This window comes from Cyprinodon tularosa, unplaced genomic scaffold, assembly GCF_016077235.1.
Source record: "Cyprinodon tularosa strain WSP-4 unplaced genomic scaffold, ASM1607723v1 ctg1111, whole genome shotgun sequence".
NCBI classification, from domain to species: Eukaryota; Metazoa; Chordata; class Actinopteri; order Cyprinodontiformes; family Cyprinodontidae; genus Cyprinodon; species Cyprinodon tularosa.
Genome location: NW_024037907.1, coordinates 19,924 through 38,159, shown reverse-complemented (window position 1 = coordinate 38,159; position 18,236 = coordinate 19,924).

The window sequence follows — 18,236 nt, the reverse complement described above, 5'->3', positions numbered from 1 at the left end:
CACGGCATTTACACGATGGAAGTCACTGATGGAGGAAAAGGTTTTCAAAGTGACGCTCAAGTTGCCAGTTTTCTGTTGGACAGGTAATTAATCCTACACACACAATTGTCTTTTTATACATGTAATACCCCACCCCCACATCCCGTTTCAACCAAACTATTGTCATGATGTCTGGTAGCATTACCTAGATAAGGCCACAGCTTCATAAAATTACCACAGCTGATAGTGGCTTTTGTGAGTGTGAGAGAGACAGATATATGAAGCTGCATATTAGCGAGCTACGGATATATACCTCGGTTACTTCTCTCCGGCTCCTTTGGAGATCTTCAAGCCTTTCCTCCTCTGCTCTAGTCACCCCGCTGGCAACTCTCCCTCGCCTGGCCCTGGCTGCACGCCCACCCCGGCCTCTCTGCCCTCTCCCTCTTCCTCGCCTTGTAACCGCCGTGCCACAAACATGACTTGGACTCTGTAAACGGGGAATATATATTCTTCCAGCGAACACAATCTCGCTGTTAAACTAATGACTACAATTACTTCGTCTGTTTATATCACCATGCAAAGCAGCTCACCAAAACGTCACAACGATGTAGAAAAAATAACGGGTATATTTATTATCTTAAGTCTACATGAAATCTATACCCTACACAGACTAATGAAATACTATCTGTAAAATTATCTATGTAAACAAACCTCATCACTTGAGAAGGTAGGTGATGCGGACGTCGTGGAAGACATTTTGTCCCGTAACGCTCGCCGTATTGTTGGGGGGGAGAAGCGGTGGGGGGGAGACGTTCATGTGGCTGCGGTCTGCAGTCTGGACGTTAGATGTCGCTGAAAATTACACACTGTAGCTTTAATCAAAGCCCTTCCTCAGCCTCTGATCATAATGTCATACAACCCACTCCTAAACCATGTCCAGGTAAAACTTCCCTCTCTGTTACTCAACTGTCAGTCTGTTATTGATAAAAAGCTGACCAACAATGTCATGCATAGTTTGTTTGTCAAGGAATTTCATCCCGATACATCCCAGAGAAACCTAATCTCCAAGCATTTTCCAAAAGAGAAAATTCCGGAAAACTGCGGAATAAATATCTACAGTTTCCTGTTGCTCCAAAGGTTAAAGAAGTCCATTTCAAAATAATCACTGACATTTATCCTTCCAAGGAATTTCTGAGGCTCCGTTTTGGTTTTTGAAGAAAATGATGGCACCTTCTGTGAATGTGAAACTGAGACTGTTGGTCACCTCTTTTACGTTTTTATGTACGTGAAAGTTTTCTGGGAAGATTTCTGTTTCTGGTGTTCATCTAAATTTGATTCTCCTTCTCATCTGGACAAAGAGAATGTTTTGGTTGGACTAGAAATGACAGATAACCTGCAGGACCTAGCCTTTTATATTTTACTCATGATGGGGAAATTTTACATTCACAAAAACAAATACATGAGGACCAAGCCAAACTTTGTTTGTATTTTCAGTCACTTAAAGGAGAAGTTCGGTTTTTTACACTTTAAGCCCATTTTCTGTTGTGTCCAGGATGAAATCGAATGATCGACACCAAAAGTTTGACAATTGCTCCTGTCTCTGCTTTTTGGCTCATTTAGAATCACCCCCTGGCTGCTTTAGAATGGCTTGCATAGAGCATGTCCGATAATGTCCTTAAAACAACCTTAAACGTTCTTTTTTTAAAATATGCTACTCACCGGGTCGTCAGCGCTGTTCAATGACGTTCCAAAAAAAGTTTCGTAAAGAAAAAACGTTCCTGCAGTGTTTTATTTAGCATTTTGTAAATCCCATTGAGTTCTGTTGGAATAGTCAATATTCCCCTGCCACCGGAAACGGAAATGGGGCCTGTTTACACAGTTGTAGTCTTTTCGCTTCACTCTGTGTACTCCGACAATTTTGACAATTGGTCCGACAGGACCAATTGTCAAAATTTTGGTGTCGATCATTCGATTTCATCCTGGACACTACAGAAAATGGGCTTAAAGTGTAAAAAACCGAACTTCTCCTTTAAATTTATAAAGAAGAAAAATGGTATAAAATTATACACTTTTGTAAATGACCATAAACTCAATGTAAACCCCTAGCTATTATTATTTTATGTTTATTTTATTTATTTGTTTATTTATTTATATGTTTGTTACCCTTGTTTTATTTTTATTTATTTTTTACATTCTATTTCTAATTTTTTTTTAAGTCATAATGTCACCAACTGCTGTGTATCTGTGTTTGATGTTTGAATTACTCTGTATTGTTACACGGAATTGCCAATAAAGCAAAAAGAAAAAGATAGACGCGAGCTGTTCTCGCGAGTCCTTCCGTATAACAATGACCTCGTATTTGATTGGAGGAGCCTAGCGAGCCTTCGACTGCTCGTCCAATCACGTGTGAGCTGGGGCAAGCAGACATGTTTGTCAGAAGAACTTTATTTCCAGTTCCTTTGTTTGGATTTTGCTGATACGTGATCAATGGCTGGACGTCTTGCGTTCAACTCACCTTCCAACTCCTCTTGGACGCGATCCACAACTTTCAGCAGTCGAACAACTGTGCGGGAGAGACGAACTCAAAGAAGAGAAGCTAGCGGTAAATATATGTTCGATTAATGCTAAGCTAAGCTAAGCTAAAAGCAAGAACAAGCTTTATTAAAGTGTATTTTTTGTAATTCACAGGAAGCAGTACGCCGTGTTCACAACTCGGAGACAAATTGCAGGTGCTATGAACCGGAGCAAGGGTAAGATTTAAGGAATATGCTTTCATTCTGCGGTAAAAGGAAATAGATACGGATAGATACCGATCATAGCTGTACATTTTGTTTTCACAGACTAATCTCGCCTCACAATGAGGCGGTGACCTCCTATTTCCTTGGAGCCATATCAGCAAGTCCAGATTTGCACGATGTTGATAAAGACGACATTGTGTGTAAATAAAATGTTTTAATGTTTTCTCCTTCCTTGTTACTGTGACTTGCGTTTGATTTTTTTATTCATGCCACTCTCATTTAATTGTTTTCCAGCTGCCTGTAAAACGTATTATGAGACGGTACACAGGAGCTTCAGATATACGCAGCCAGCGAACACGTTGCGTGCGGAAGCTGCCAAGCATTCAGCTCGGAGTCCAGCTAGAAGAAAGAGGGTAAGACTTTATTTGGTGACTATTTTTCAGGTGCATTGATAGATGTGTGGTGTCCATATGCAGTGCATCCCATTGCATAGTGCTGATTCATTGTTTTTTTTTTACATCTGCTGAAATTGAGGCAGAGGGTGCTAGCTAGTGTTAATTTTAGCAGCCATTTTTAAATTTAGTTTTAGTCTTAGTCCAGTTTCAGCATCGTTTGTTAGTTTTTATCACATTTAGTCGACATCATCGCATTTTTATTTAGTCTAGTTTTAGTCGACTTAAGTCAGAGCATTTTAGTCTTTATTTTAGTCCAAGAAAACATAATTTTATTAGTTTAGTTTTAGTCACCAAAAACTGTCAACATTTTAGTCTAGTTTTAGTCAGGACATAATTTTAACCTTTTACTTTTTTGTCACACTGAAAAAAAAACAGAGGTTGACAGAACTTACATTTTCTAGGCAACGTGATGCATTTGGTTTTTTGAGTTTTCCTTACTTAAATTCACTGTGGTTGAGTTTACAAAGATTTTTGAGTTCTGCCAACTTAGGTTTTTGGAGTGTTACATAGAAATTTTGAGTTCTACCAACTTAGGTTTTTGAGTTTCACCTTTAAGTTCTGAGTTCTATCAACTTTGTTTTATGAGTTTGACATATAGATTTTGAGTTCTACAAACTCAGATTTTGTAGTGTTATCTGCAAGTTGAGTTCTATCAACTCAGTTTTTTTAGTCCTACCAATCGTCTTCACTACCAATCATTCAACACACAAAAAATTATGTTAATACATCATTTTTATTGCTTCAAGCCAAACATTGCATAGATACAGTATAAAACCATGTTCAACAACATAATCTTAACTGCACAGATCAAAGTAACATGACACTGGACCAGAATGTTCTAGATTCGTAAGAGTGATGATGAGGGAAAAAACAGTAAGACACCATTTTAGTAAGAGGAAAACACACAGGTAATTTTTTGTGAAGTAAGTGTATTAACTTATAAGAAAAAATAACAGTTTTACAAATTTGGACGGCCTTCAGTTTGTTTTTTTCAATTGTAGTCTCTTTAAATTGGGTGCACCCTTTTAAAAAAAATAAAATGAAATAAAATGTCTTGTTTCCCAACGGAAAAAGAAAAAGGTTTTCCCTTTTTATCTCTGAGTTTTTCTTTTTAGTCCTACCACTCCGACAGGACGATGAATGCAAAAAAAGAAAGTCCTCTTCAGTCCAAATCCTTCTCTTCAATCCAAATCCAGATGTTCACACGGTTGGCTCGCCATCTCCATTTAAGGAGAGAATCCAGAATCCAGGGTATCCAAAAAAACAAATTAGAAATTTAATAAGTTATTACACTCAACTTAATGTCTCTTTTCATTTGTACAATGAAAATAACAGGCACACTCTTTTCTCTATGCATAAACACTCACCCGCACATGCGCGGCATAAACACGCACGCGCACACGCGCATTATAAACGCGCACGTGCGCTGCTTTTCCTTTCATCAGAACGTGAAAAACATGTGAACTCATGCTTCAACTCGGTGGCAATACACCACAAGGGAATGCTAACTCACGGAGCTAACCGCTAACTGTCTGTACTTTGCAGCACTCACCGGGAAAACTGGTAAGGTCCCAGGGTCGTTCCTCCGTGGTTCTCCAGATGCATAAATCACAATGTCCGCCAATCTTCTCAAACACGAGGGAAAAAGGCTGTGCCCTTGAAGAAAGGGATAGGAAACCCCGTACCGTAGTGGGCGTGTCCATGAACATAAGCAGTGCGCATGCCCATGAGTTTACAGTTGAGGGAACTCAAAAAATCTTGTATAGGCGATTTAAAACTCCTTGTTAAACCAACTTCTGAGAATTTGAGTTGGGCAAACGTGTATTTATTTGTTAGATGTCAAATTTATATTTCTGAGTCGGATTACAATACAATTGTGTGTTAGAACAACAATTGCCATTTACTTTTTTAACAGTGCAGCAGATAACGTTTAAGATTTCCTAAAATTATTTCAACATTTTCTCTCATCTTTTTAATAAAAAACAAAATTTTAAGGAACACATGCAGACATGGAAGATGTTCTGACAATATTTGCATATTTATTTTGAACACAAACACAAATGCTTGCATTAAAACAAATAAAACACACCTGGCAAAGGAAACAAATAAATAAAATAAATTGTCTTATGAACTTTACACAAGTGCTGGCTGTTTAAAGCTAGTTCACATTGAATAATAAAATAAATAGATTTGAGGTCAATGTTGTTAAAAAAAAAAAAAAAAACTCCAACTGATACAACAAAAGTGCTTTCCTTCCAGCTTTAGCTGGCCTGTCATTGTTTCTGGGTGGCTGGTAGGTTGTTGTTGTTGTTGGTGGTGGTGTATCTTCAATCTGGAACAGAAATTAATACAATGTTAGGATAGATGCACAGCATAACACGAATTCCAAGTGTATAAGTAGCATATAGGTCTCTTTTTTTTCCTTAACAAAAACTAAGTCTCTATAAAAACTACATTTGACCATCCATTTCAAACTCATACAAACAACCTAACTATCATTTAATGCAGGAATAAATTGCAGACATTTTTAGGTGTGCATGCATTTGGTTGTATTAATATTGATGCCAATTCAATTCAAATGTCCTTGTAATAGTAATGTGCAGATAAACAGAGCAGCATTTTATGTCACCAAATAAAGACATTCCTGCAGTGGTTCCCCTAGCAATGACTATTTTGTATATGAAAATCTAGGTTAAAGTTGCTCTGAATTATGTGTAGCATATTATTTTTATTTTGTCTTATCCTGATAAATAGTGTCAGTTCCTTTTAGCATTTAGCATACATGTGTAGCTGCCGAGGTGTTTTCTGTTAACTATAGTTCACTTGCTGCTCCTAGATAACCTAAAACGTCTGTCTGCTTTAATCAAACTTGCAATTTAACAGAAACTATAGTTGCCCGGCCAGTATAACATATCCAAGTTAGCATAAATGTAACTTTACATACAATGCTATCAACAAGTGGCTACCGTCGCTACGTGCTAACAAGCTAACGTAGCCAGCCTGGATACTAAATGCTATGAAAATTAGCCAACATCAGTTAGTTTATCATTGGGATATTATAGCCGTTGATTTAATGTTACATTATAAACAATCACCACCAATCTTTCTGGTAACTTACCGTAATGTCTTTGTGGTGAACTGCGACGTGTCTCTTCAGGTTTGTTGTGTTTTTTCCAGCTATAATGTGGCCATATTCCTTCCCTTCCACTAAAATCAAGCATTTGGGTTTGTTCTCCACTTAAAAGCGAAAATGTGTCCATATAGCACGTCTCCTCTTTCTCCCGAGTCCCGGAGTAGGCTACTCTGTGCCCGCTCCGGGTTTGAAAGTGGGTGTGTGGGAGCTGACGAGGAGGAGGAGGAGGAGGAGACGAGACAGGATTTGAAAAAAACAGAAAATAATAATATATAATTTTCGTCTCGTCTTTGTTCGTGAACTAAAATGTCCATAGATTTTAGTCCAGTCTTTATTTACCAAACTGCATTTTCGTCCCGTCTTTATTAGTCCACGAAAATGATTTCTGATTTACTCCCAGCTATTGTTTATTAGTGGGGATTTTCGTCTCGTCTAGTTTTCGTTTGGTGAAAAATGTGCGTTGACGAAAAAATTTTCGTTTAGTTTTCGTTAACGAAATTAACACTAGTGCTAGCCGATAAGGAAGTGGAACTCTGGAATGGCCGCCGCCATTTCATAGGCCGGATCTCTCTGAACTCTGTGTTAAGCTGCAGTACAGGGCCACGCACAGTAGGCGTCTGCACATCGGACCTACCTCGGAGGGAATGCTGCCAGTTACCTCCAACCCCGAGGAGGCAAACGGACAGTTCACTGAGTTGTAATTTTTGGATACGCATGTGTGGGCAGATCCTCGCTTTGTATATAGTTGTGTTTGTTTGAAAGGAATAGTACACCCAAAACATGATTAGCCTTCATTTTCTACTCACCCCCATGCTGAACAACACTCTGGAGTACTTTTTTGATACCTCAAATGCATCTGGAGATCTGGGAGGCTTCTTGCTGTCTGCTGACATTCAAATAATGGAGGTGCCCAGCGCCCGAGGCAGAAAGGTCCATAAAAGTCCACAAAAAACGTTTCAATATTCCTCCATACTGCTTGTCCAATGTATTCCAAGTGTCCTGAGTGGGTAGCATGCAGAATTTACTCGAAACAAAGTCATTTAGAATGTTTTTAGAGCATAAACAGTAGTGTATAGGATTTCCTGAAAGCGCGCACCTGCGCGATCACGACACTACGGAAGCCGGCAGACCAAACCAGCGCATTCAGGTCGGCAAAGAACTCATGCTCTTCCTCAACACTGAAGTCCTCAGACATTTTTCTTTCGTTGTTTCTTTCTTTGCACAGGTAAACAGCACATTTCTTCTTCTACGCTTGCATTATTGGCAGAGTAGACGCTGAATGCGCACTTTCATCTGGTTTGGTCTGCCGGCTTCCGTAGCGTCGTGATCGCGCAGGTGCGCGCTTTCAGGAAATCCTATACACTACTGTTTATGCTCTAAAAACATTCTAAATGACTTTGTTTCGAGTAAATTCTGGATGCTACCCACTCAGGACACTTGGAATACATTGGACGAGCAGTATGGAGGAATATTGACACGTTTTTTGTGGACTTTTATAGACCTTTCTGTCTCGGGCACCATAGACCTCCATTATTTGAATGTCAGCAGACAGCAAGAAGCCTCCCAGATCTCCAGATGCATTTGAGATATCAAAAAAGTACTCCAGGGTGTTGTTCAGCATGGGGGTGAGTAGAAAATGAAGGCTAATCATGTTTTGGGTGTACTATTCCTTTAATAAGGCTCTTTCTTTGCATAAACATCTTGCTGGCAAATGTTCATTTCCTGTATAAATTCATTCATGTCCTTGATGGTAGCCTAATAATAGTGTAGTAGTGTAGGATAACATAAATATACAGCATATGAATAAATAAATATATGAATAAATATATATATATATATATATATATATATATTAGGGGTGGAACGGTTCACAAAATCCACGGTTCGGTTCGACTTACGATTTCTGGTCACGGTTTTCGGTTCGGTTCGATACATGTTCATTGTTACACCGAAATCCCATAAAAATTTATGGAATTAATGAAAAAATCCCCCCAAAAATAATGGATTGTAATTATTTTAAATGATCCGCGGAAACCCTGGATCATTTCCGTATGTTTTGCTGCTTTGAATTTAATCATCTCGCGCATGCTCTCTACCATCTCCAAAGGACTCAGAGCGGAGCGGACGGGAGCCACAGTGGGGGCTGTAGGCTTTGCTTGGAGCAGCCGGTCTGGAGCGCAGCGGGGGTTGCTGACGGAGTATGAGGGATTTCGGGGTTAGCATGACATGTTGGTCATGTTGCTTTTAGCGTAAACAAAACGTGTTGCACAATGCTCGCACACGGTTGCACTTTTATCCACAACTTTCTTTCCGCCGCCATCGTAGGTCACTCTAAATGCAAAGTGGTCCCATACAGCAGACCTATAAAGTGCTGCTGGCGCGTCTTCAAACTCCTGTTCTTTCCCACTCGCCATTCCGACACAATTCTCCACAACAACTGATTTTTTCCCCTGCTACACCCGGCTAAGCTGCTTCGCTTCTTCTTCTTCTTGTTTACTACTGGTGGTTGGTTTTGGTCGCAGTACCGCCACCTTCTGCTCTGGAGTGTAATCGCTTCGCTTATGAGAAAAAGGAGCAGCGCATTAACCGAACGAAACACACGCGAACCGAACCGAGACAGTCGAACCGAACGGTTCTGACGGTTTTCATAAATCGTCCCATCCCTAATATGTATATATATGTATATATATATATATTTACATATTTATGTATGTAAATATATATATGCCAACCAATCACGAGCGATTTTACTTGTTTGAGAATAGTTGTTTCAGCCAATACTGAGTAGGTTATTCAAGCCAGACCTGGCCAGCCGTGCGGGTTCGCTGCATTCATATGCTAATTAGGGCCATTAGTACAGCTGATTGCTCTCCACATACGTCAGAGTCCATTTCCGACAATTTGTGGCACTGACAAACGGCGACAAACGCGGGTTGCAAATTGTCAGCAACTGACATCAGGGAGATCTGCTGGAGTTTACGGGGACGAAAATCTCACTTTTCATGCAGTGTATTCAACACCCATTTTACTCAATTCCCATTTATGGCTAAGAACTACAGTTTACGGAATATCTTGATAGGCTTCTTCAGTCTTTCTATGAATGTATTTCCAGGGATCTGCTGTAACCACTCCTCAAGTTTTGCAGTCACTGCCCCGAGTGTCCCAATGATCAGGCTCATCACTTATTTCTTGACCTTCCAGGCTTTCTCCAGCTCTTCTCTGAGCCCATGGTATTTCTCTAGTGTCTCATGTTCCTTTTTCCTGATGGTGCAGTCACTTGGTATTGCTATGTCAACCACAACAGCTTTCCTCTGCCTTTTTTTTTTTGCACCACCACAATGTCAGATTGGTTTGCCATTACCATTTGGTCCGTGTGTATCTGGAAGTCCCACAGGATCTTAGCTCGGTCATTCTCTACCATCTTTGGAGGTGTTTTTTACTTTGACCTTGGGGTTTCTAGCCCATACTCTGCTGAGATGTTCCTGCCTGTAAACTATTCCAGCCACTTGGTATTAGCTTTCCCTGCAAGCATCTTACACCCTGCAGTTATGTGCTGGATTGTCTCTGGGGCCTCTTTGCATAGTATACACGTGAGGTCTTGTCTGGTGTGGTAGATCTGGGTCTCTATTGCTCTGGTTATCAGGGCCTGGTTTTGTGCAGCCATGATGAGTGCCTCTGTGCTGTCCTTCAGTTCAGCTTTGTTTAGCCATTGGTAGAATTTCCTGATATCCACCACTTCAGTTATGTTTCGGTGGTACATCCTGTGTAGGGGCTTGTCCTCCCATGACAGAACCTCCAGCACTTCATCTTTTGTTCCCCATTGTCTGAGACATTCACTGAGCACGTTGTTTGTTGGACCCTTATCCTTGATTTTCTTATGGATCTTGGATGTTTCATCCTTGATAGTGGCTCTCATGCTCACTAGTCCTCGGCCTCCTTCCTTACGGCTAGCGTACAGTCTCAGGGAGCTGGATTTTTTATATTACCCTCCATGCATGGTTAGGAGCTTTCATGTCTCAACATCTGTTGCTTGTATCTCATCCTTTGGCCAGCTTATTCTTCCTGCAGGGTATCTGATTACTGGTAGTGTAGACCTATTTATTGCCAGAGACTTATTCCTGCCATTGAGCAGGCTTATTTGGACCTGCCTTACTTGTTGGAGCTATTTGGCCGTGGCCGCTTTTTTTGTCACCTCTTCGAGGTAGCCATTTGTTTGTGGGATTTCAAGATAATTGTAACTGTCCAAAATGTCTGGTTTTGCTCCTTCTGGGAGTGAGACCCCCTCTGTGTGAACTACCTTCCCTCTCTTAGTCACCATCGGACCACACTTCTCTAGTCAGAATGACATCCCAATGTTTGTGCTGTACATCCAGGTGGTATGGATCAATGTCGATATCTCACTCATTCTCAGCATAGAGCTTGAGTTCATCCATGTAGAGCAGGTAATGGATGGTGGCCCCTCTCCTGAGTCAGTATCCAAAGCCACTCTTGTTGATTATTCGTCTGAGGGGGTTCAGATCTTTGCAGAACGGAAGTGGGGACGGCACATCTTCTCTAAAGCGTGGTTAGTTTTCCAGAACCTCATTGAGTTTGCAATGAAGGCTCTTAGAGTCTTGTTGATGTTATTTAGCTCCAAGGTTAGTGTTTTGTGTTCTACAGTCTCACGCGACTGGTCTGTCTACCAGGAGCTTATGTTTGGCAACTCCGGTATTTTTACTGATTCCCTTCTGAGCCGTGCTCATGTATTCATCCATGTGCCCACTCATCTTAGCGGCTATAATCCCGGACATAAGCTTCCACATTGTGGAGAGGCAGGTTATTGGCTGACTAAGTACGGGACTCATTTTCAGTTACGGCCCTCCACTTTTCCTTCTGATCGTGCCAAGGTGGCCTATGTAATCTCTCTGTTAGCGGGCAAAGCTAAATTATGGGGAACGTCAGAGTGGCTGAACAATCCTAAACTCTGTTTCACTTACAAAGATTTTTCTGTGGAACTAATCTTAGTTTTTTGCCCAGTTCTCCCTAGTAGGGAAGCCTCTAGGGGACTTTTAACACTCAGGCAAGGAGATCGGTCAGTGCTGGAGTATATTACTGACTTCCACCTGTTGTCTGCAGACTTCTCCTGGAATGAGGACGCCCTCATGGAAGTTTTTTTCCTTGGCCTTCGTAAAAGCATCAAAGATTGGGCTTTCGACCCACGTCGCAGGGAAAGGATAGCATTGACGTTGCCTTTTCCTCAATCTAATCTTCATTCCGCCCCCCTTGCACCTACGTCAGTCCTTGGTCAGGCTTGGATGCCAGAGCCCGAACCGATGCAGCTGGGACACACATGCCTCTCAATGAGGAGAGGGCTCGTCACATCAGCTTTCAGCTCTGTCTCTATTGTGGCGGGGATGGACATTCTCTCAGGTCTTGTCCTGTAGGAGGTAAAACTAGGCTGGGACGCACCAAATACACTGCCTCCCCAGTTCTCCTGTTACCTAAGCCTAATGTGGTTAATTCAAGAACCCCAGATCCTCCAGTAACCTCAGCCCCAGCGTCCCCAAAGCCTGATCCGGATTTTTTTTCTGCCCTCCTTCTGAGTCTGGTCTGGTGGATAGCTTTTATGGGTATAGGGGAGACCTTTTTCCCTTCTGTTCATGGTCAGCCACCTCCTCAGGTCTAGGAAGACAAGCAGGGGGCTCCAGTATTTGGTTGACTGGGAGGGTTATGGACCCAAAGGGAGGTCCTGGATTCCGGCCCGGTGGATACGGGATAAAGACTTCCACGGGAATCATCCTGATTAGCCCGTTGGGGCATCTGGAATTCGCCCTTGAAGGCGGGGGGTTCAGGCACTGATGGTTTGTTTTTTTCCTTTGCTTGTTGCTCCCCTTTGTAATTGGTTCTGCGGCTGATTAACACAGATCATTTGCACCTGGTTCCTCTGCTATTTATGTTGTTTGCTTGCCTTCCATCAGCGCCAGGTTATTTGAGTTTTGGTGAGACTAACTCTAGCTTTCTTAAGTATGTTCTGTTTTCCTGATTGTGACCTGTTTCTGAGCTGTGGATCCCAAGTTTTGCCTAGCCCCTGTCTGCTCTCTTTGTCTGATCTGTTTTTGGATTTATTCCTGGATTCTACCGGCTTCTGAACCTGGACTTGTCTTTGTCTCAGGCTTTGAATTTCACCTTTGGACTCGGTTGCTGCTCAGCACCAGCTGCTGCCTGTTCCACTCGCTCTCTAGGAACTCTGGGGGGCAGTGCCTGCCACAATCTGTGGTCTAACCTCCTGTCTGGATTCAGCTGTGTTCTCCGTGAACGGACTGAACTTTGAATCAGGTCAGTGACTTTGGTCCTAGTCTGATAAGCTCCACATCCAGTCACTGACCCGTATCTCCTCTCTGCAGAGATCCGCCCCGCAGCTGACAAGCAGCCCTGTGCTTTGTTTGTGTTAAATAAATGCTTTGAACTTTCGCACTGCCTCTCTCGCCTCGAATTCTGGGTCCAACATTCTGAGTTCATTACAATAATAGTGAAATAAGATAAGAAAAACAATAAAACAAAGCGAGGGTAAGAATAAAATCAGATATGGATAACAATAAAATAAGAACGATTATAAGCGTGTGCTACCTAAAAAATAAGTTAAAGTAAGTCTTTGAACAGGTTTCTCAAACCAGATTGCGCATTAGACCAGGGGCTAATCTCCAGTTTCCAAAATGCATCACAAACTGCTTGAGAGAGCCTTTCTACTATGATAACTAGTGATTAAAATAAATAAGAGGTTAATAAATAATAAATAAGATATTCAATAAGATGTACTTGTGTTTAATAACTGTTTATTCAGATAAATATGAATTCTGAACTCTAGGCCTACATAATAGTTTATGATCAACTGTTTACAGTCAGTAGCTTTGTGTCAGTCAGTCCAAGCTCTATTTTTTCTTTCTCCACCAGCCACTCAGGTAGACCAACTTTGTGGCCAAACTTTCGGGCAGCAGCGTTTGAGGTATAGAATGTCTCTTATGATATTAAGATCCTGAAGTTTTAAAAATGTACCATATTAAACTCTAGCCCTAGAAATGAAATAGACTAAATAAATACCACAGAAGCTACATTTTCCCAAGCAATCATCAAGAAGCAAATATAATGTTGTGGTAATCATCTGTGGTTTCATGGTAAAATTAATTTTAAAATGACGTAACATAAAGCGTAAGAGGGAAGTTCCCATCTGGCATTGAAAAGTAGAAAAAAATATTTTACTTTATAGCTGCATCCATGTTTGCATGTCAGGTTTAATGTGTCAACAGCAGGCCAACACACAAGACTGATTTATTCTTGGCCCCGACTATACATCTAATATTTTATGGGCTTTAAAACGCCAGACAAAGCTTTATCAACTTCCAGGTGTACTGCAATTCTGTAAAGTTAGAGAACGTCTTATCCGTAGAGCCGATGGTGACCCGTAAGCACGGTTGGTACGGGACGCCACATCTCACTCCAGCATCTTACAGCTACTTCTTCAAACTGTCAAACGCCCGGCCACTGCCTCATCACCTCCGCCGGATAATCAGGGAAGGGGTAGATCGGGTTATATATGTGGTGGAAGGGAAACTGCTGACGAGCCAGGCATAGAATCGTCTCTTTCACATGGAAGTAGTGAATTCGTGCAACCATTGCTGGCGCACATTGTCACCTGGCAGCCTGCTTCCCAGACGATGCACCCGGTGAGACACAAGCTGTGTGGGAAAATGCTCCGCACTGGGTTGAACTTAATCAGGAACTCTCTTGGACGTCCACCCTTGATCTTTTCCACCAACCCGATGATTTTGATATTCTGCCGCCTGGAACGGGATTCAAAGTCGATCATTTTTGTGCAAAGAGCTTAGTTCTCTGCCTGCATCTTGGCGCAGATCTCCTCCAGTTTGGAAAGCAGACCCCCGTGGTTGGATGTAGCATCCTCCACCTCCTTAATCCAATCAACAAGATTTAATAAGGACGCCTGGGTTGAGGCAAGGTTTGCTTGAAGATCAGTAAATCTATCAGTCATTGTCTGGCTCATATTATTTATTGCAGAAAGAGGCTTCCGTATAATGCTGGTGCGTTGGTTCAGGTTCCATTGTGGTTGTTCCTTGCTTAACTAGCTCCAGCACATGCTGCCCAGTTGTCTCTTCTGAAGCCTTATCTTGTTTCTTTCCGTTATCTACCTTGGATTTAGTCATCATCAATGTCAAAGCAGTTGGTCAGAATGCAGGGGCGACTGAAATTTCAGTGAAATATCAATATAAAATAGAGATTATTTTTAAGTGGTGAGTGGTGAGTTTTTAAGCAGCGCCCCCCAATCTGAAATCAGTTTAATCCCATCCAAATGAAGTGACTGACTAATCAGCTTCTTCTTCAAAGACTGATAGGTCATCCTCTTCTGAATCAAAGTAGTCTTGCTGGCTTTTTGATAAGCACATTTTTAGAATCTGGGCAGTTATGTACATATTCATACTGCCATATTAGTATGCACGCACAATTTTGGCAGTATTATGTTTTTCAGAGATAATTTCTATATATATATGCTACGATAGTGTTAGAGTACTAGAGGGCATTGTAATGACTCAGAAAACAGTGATTCAGTTTTCAGGCAAGACAAACAGTGAGATAACTTAAAAAAGTGTTCATCAAAGCATGCAGATCTGCAGCAGCAGCGCCTTGGGCATCTGAGGCAGGTATCTCTGGCAAGATAAAACACAGGTTAGTGACCAAGGCAGGGGATGTTCTGAATGCTTAAGTGACTAACCTGGTTTAGAGTTGAGACCATGCCCAGAGAACAAGGTCAGTAACAAAGCCAGTCAGCTGATAAGACACAGCGCTTACCACAGAGAGTTTCAGACCCTAAAACCTTGAAGGACACAGACTTGACAGGAGATCAGATCCGATCAGATGATGGAGAAAGGCAGAGGGTGAAGTCAAGAGGCAGATTCAGGTTCAGTCCACAGTAGAATCCAACAGAATCAGAGGACAGGTCAGGTAAAAAGATCAGAACAGGGGCGGGCAGGCACAAAGGTCCGAAGACAGAAACGGGTCAGGAAACGGACAGAAACAGGTCAGGATCAGGCAATCAGAACACCAACCAGCCAGCCATCAGTACCAAGATGCTGATAGAGATAGGGACCTCTTTTCATCATTTGGCTTCCTTCTATCTCTATTCTACCATCCTGCAATACTTGTTAGTTCAAACTATAACCTTATGTTGGCTCTGCTTTTTCGCATCATAGTACTATCCGGTCTGTCCCTGTTTTGCTAAAGCTGTTTAATCTTAAAATGCACAAACCCAAGGATTGTGCATTTCTGTAAGGAGAGCTCTGATGTTTCTCCAGATATCTGTTGTAGCCACTTTTCTAGTGTTGAGGTTATTGGCCAGAGTGTTCAAATGCAATGACCATGGGCACTACAGTTGCTTTCAGGCTCTGTCAAGTTCTTCCATCAGGCCTTGGTAAATTAAAGTTCTCTTTTTCTTTTTTTTTGATGTTTCCATCATTTGGGGTACCTACATCGATCACTGCTTATCAATGAACACAATGATCACAGAGTGCTTAATCACTAGAGGCCATCCTCCCAATGTTTTCTTGGTGCTCAGCTGTTTCATTTTCAGTGGTGGCTCTGATACTAGTTTTCTGCCTCTTTGTATTGTATATCCTGTCGATGCAAGATTTGGGGTGGAATTCACCATGCATTGTGAGTGGCTTTCTTTTTTTAACATCAGTGGCCTGAATGTTCTTATTAGGCCAATTTATTATCCGAACAGAGTATCTGGTTACTGACAATAATGGCTGTTGATTGCCTTTACCTTGTTCTTACTATTGAGCTGAATACTCAAAACTTGCCTTACTCATTGCGGTTATTTGATTGTTGCTCAGTGGCGGAGTCAGAGGGGTAGTAGGGGTGGCAATAGCCACCCCAGAAGAAATCTTTGCCACCTCTATTTCTACCACACTATTAACACTGTTTACATTTTATGAACATTTGGAAAGAAAACAGTCAAATTTCCCGGAGGACTTGAATGTATCCTTACGCAGCACACTTCTGCTACACTTTTAATTGGTTAAGCTGACATGCAGTTCCTTCGCTCCAAAAAAACAACACGGCATTAACACACAGGATAAATGAACAGCATTTCTTTTGGTGCTATGTACACATACGTTTGGTATTTGGATTTGGGATTAAATTAAAGAAAGTGCTTTTTAAGGGGAAGTAAGGTAATTGTAGGTTCTTACTGTCCTTATTGAAGCTTTAGCTTGACGCTCGTCAGACTACCTTTTATCCAAAACACATAAAATAATCCATGAAATGAAGTCCTATTAAAGTCCAACGGAGCCTGGGAAGGGTGAGGTCAAAAAACTATTGTGCTCCAATCTCCATCTGATTCCCACTGCCTTCCTCACCTGGCATGAAAATAAACCACTCCCCTTCGTGGGTTTTTAAATGTCACAATAAAAGTCATATCTTTCTCACAATATCAATTAACCGAACATATAAAAATAGCATTTTTTAATCATTTTAAATCCCTTTGAATCATTAAATCAAAAACAATATTTATCTTACTTATGAATTCGCATATTTTTAAATAAAATAGAAAATAAATATTCTAACTCAAATAAACTGCATTTAGGCTCCTACAGTAATGTTGCACCACATCGCTTGTGATTAGTTTTACCTATGAGTATTACAACTTCAATTACAGGTCTCATGAAACAGACATATATCATCACACTGGCCTGAAGAACATGTCGTTAGCCAAATGTTCAGGAACAATCACAGAGATTTGGTGGATTTATTAGTTTTGGTATATGTAATGCCGCATATTGGTGCATTGAGAGCCTTGCGTATGAATTGCGGGGCATCATTCCTAAAAGAGAAGCCTCTGCTTGCTTTGGGGAAAACATTCAAGTCAGACTAGAAAGACCTTAAGCATGAGCTTCCTGAAAAGAGATGGCTTCTTTTTAGAAGGGAGAAAAGTGGAGAGAGACCAGATTATCTACAGCAGGGTTTTTCAACCTGGTCCTCAAGGCACCCTGCCCTCCATGTTTTAGATGTTTCCCAGCTTTCACACACCTGTTATCAATTGATAGCAGATTATCAGGCTTTGCTGAACTGCAATCATCTGAATCAGGTGTGCTGAACCTCAGAAACAACCAAAACATGCAGAGCAGGGTGCCTTGAGGACCAGGATTGTAAAACACTGATCTACAGTACTTGAGTTTGCTGTGTTTTTGGATTCTAACAAATAGGTTTTCCATGAACTTTTTATTCCATAAATATGGAAGACTTTGTAAAACATTTTTATTCTCACCAAATCTCAACCACAGAATTTGCTGTTCTGTTTGTTTTTGTGAAATTTAGGTTGTGATATCACTGGGCAATGTTCAACAATTTTCAATTTTAAAGGCTGTTTTGTTTTGTTGTTCTATTATTCTTCTACTTGTGGTACACATTTAAATGTGAACCACTGCTTGTCCTGCCTTGTTTTGACAAGTCCAAATTTAGATTTTTGTTAACTACTGGATTTGATTAGTCCAAGGAGCACATTGAGTACTCCTTTATTTCGATTTTTGCTGTATTCTTAATCTATAATACATTGTACGGTACTGTGACAATCCCCTTCTGTCCAGTAGGTGTCTCTAGTCCTCTACATGTTTGTTTTTGTTTTTTTTCAGGAAGCAGGTAGATGGACTGTTAATTGCACACACCGGTGAATGATAAAAGGGGACGACTAGTCAGTCACTCGCTCTGCTTGTTTGCCCTCCGGACCAGGCCGGAACGAGCAGCATTGGTCCACACTTCTCTCCGACTGGCTGGCCTGATCTCACGGAGCGTATTTTTTGTAATCAATAAATCGTTGTTGCTATGGATCCGCTCGTCTGTCTCCCTTTTTGTCCTCGCCCTTGAGATGGGCGTGACAAATGGGGG